Consider the following 2,631-nt stretch of genomic DNA (forward strand, 5'->3'; position numbering starts at 1 on the left):
AAGATTTTCAGGGATTTCCCTAGTGGTCCAGTGGTTAAGACTTCATTCTTGCTTCCACCACAGGGGGTGTGGGTTTGATCTCCAGTTGGAGAACTAAGATCCTGCATGACACGTGGCACGGCCAAAAAAAAAAAGAATAGTATAGCTAAGGAAATTATATTAAAAAAACAAAACAATCCAATTAAAATATAGGCAGAGGACATGAATGGATATTTTCCAAAAGAAGACATACAAATGTCCAGTAGGTACATGGAAAAGATGCTCAACATTCCTAATCATCAGGAAAATGCATATCAGAACCACAATGAGATATCACCTCATACTTATCAGAGTGTCTATTATGAAACAAACAGCAAATAACAAGTGCTGGTGAGGATGTGGAAAAAAGGGAACCCTTGTACACTGTTGGTGGAAATATAAATTGGGGCAGCCACTGTGGAGAACATTTGGAAGTTCCTCAAAAAATTAAAAATAGAACTTCCACATGGTCCTGCAGTTACAGTCCTGGAAATAAACTCTTCAATAAATTGTAAAAAATACTGAAATCTAAAAAATACTAAATCTGAGAAATACTAAATCTCTAATTTGAAAAAAAATGTATATACAATAGACTATTACTCATCCATAAAAAGTAATAAATTCTTGCCATTTATGACAACATGGATAGACCTAGAGTATAATATGTTGAGTGCAATAAGTCAGACAGAGAAAGACCGATACTGTATGGTTTTACTTATATGTGGATCTGAACAACAAAACAAATGAACATAACTAAACAGAAACATGTAATGGATACCAAGAACAAATGGGTGATTTCCAGAGGGACAGGTGGTTGGGGAAGGAAAGAAATTGATGATGGAGATTAAGAGGTATAAACTTTCAGGTACAAAATAAATGGGTCATGGGTATGAAGCGTACAGTGTGGGGAATATAGTTAATAATTATGTAATATCTTTGTAAGGCGACATGTACTAGACATATGGTAGTGATCATTTTTAAATATAAAAATATTGAATCACTGCATTGTGTAACAAGGACCAACATAGTGTTGTAGATCAATTATATTTCAAAACCCACTAACCAACCAAAAAAGCAAACAAAGTTATAGAAAAAGAGATTAAATCTGTGGTTACCAGAGGCTGGGTGGGAGGAGGGGGAATTGGATGAAGGTGGTCAAAAAGTACAAACTTCAGTTTACAAGATCAATAAATACTAGAGATGTAAATATAAAAGTTATATATATATAAATATGTTGTGAAGAGTGTAAATCATAAGATTTCTCATCATAAGAAAAAATGTATTTTAAAAATGTCTGTAATATTGTATCTGATTGAGATGATGGATGATCACTAAACTTGTGATAATCGTTTCATGATGTATGTAAGTCAAATCATTATGCTGCCCACCTTTATCTTGTAGAGTGATGTATGTCAATTAGATCTCAATAAAACTGGAAGAAAAAGAAAGAAAATAACCCCAAAAGTTAAAGATTAGAAAGAAATAGCTTTCCCTGAATGCAGCTTATTGTTTGCCCCTCCCCAATAGAAGATGGAGCTTCTTTTTGAAAACTGAGTACCAAACCAGCTCCTCTGTCTGATATACACAGTGGAATTCCTGTTAAGACATATATTTATGTATATGAGTGTGTAAGGTATGTGTGTGTGTGTGTGTGTGTGGTGTGTGTGTATGTGTGTGGTGTGGGTGTCTCTCTGCATACATGTGGAAGAATAAATAAATATTTAAGCTGTAGATTCCACAATAAGAAAATATATAGACCATAAACTCCTATACTACCTAGTTTTTAGAATTACTACCAAACATTTTAGCATTTGAAAATAAACACCTGCAAAACAAAGTTTTGTTGCCCTTAAGTGTGTGTGTGTCTGTGTATTTTACTCTGATTGTTAGCAAATGCTAACAAATATTTTCATTTCACATACTTGATAAGCCGAGATGTGTAGGCAGATTCTTTCACAGTACTAGGAGCAGACTACAGCTCCTAACGCATGTCAAATATTCTCACTGTAAAATTACTTCCATTTTTTTGTTGTTTGGCTTTATTTTTTGTTGCTGTTTCCACTTTAACCAGTCATATAGTAATAAACACTTTTTCCCATACTCTGAATTCAGATGAGAAATCGAGTTCTGGAATGATTCTGATTATTCAGTTCCATGTCTGACAAATTTAAAATATTTGTAGCTTCCCGAGAAGTCCTCATTCAGAGCTCTTCATGGGGAATTTATCCACATCTTTTGGGGTTGCTTGTTACATCAAGAAACTTAGGTTTCCAGCCTCATACTGTAAAAACCTCTCAGAATATATTTTAATCAGAGGGGTGGTACTAAAAATGAGGCACGTGTCTGAAAAAAATGAATGTTACTGATTCACTAAAATTTGAGATAACTGTGAATTTAGCTGATTCTACTGGCAGTTTTCCTTATCCTATCTATAATCTCTCCTTTGAGACAATCATAAAATAATAACAGATTTAATTGTTGCACTAAGAATTATTATTGACAATCATCTTGGGAATTCTGATGATGGTTAAGCCCTTTTTATTTGCACTCTGCACATTCTAGTCTCTGCTTAAATTTTCACTCTTTCAGTTTGTTTACATGTTCTATACTTTA

The sequence above is a fragment of the Grampus griseus genome, assembly GCF_964374135.1.
Source record: "Grampus griseus genome assembly, chromosome: 13".
NCBI classification, from domain to species: domain Eukaryota; kingdom Metazoa; phylum Chordata; class Mammalia; order Artiodactyla; family Delphinidae; genus Grampus; species Grampus griseus.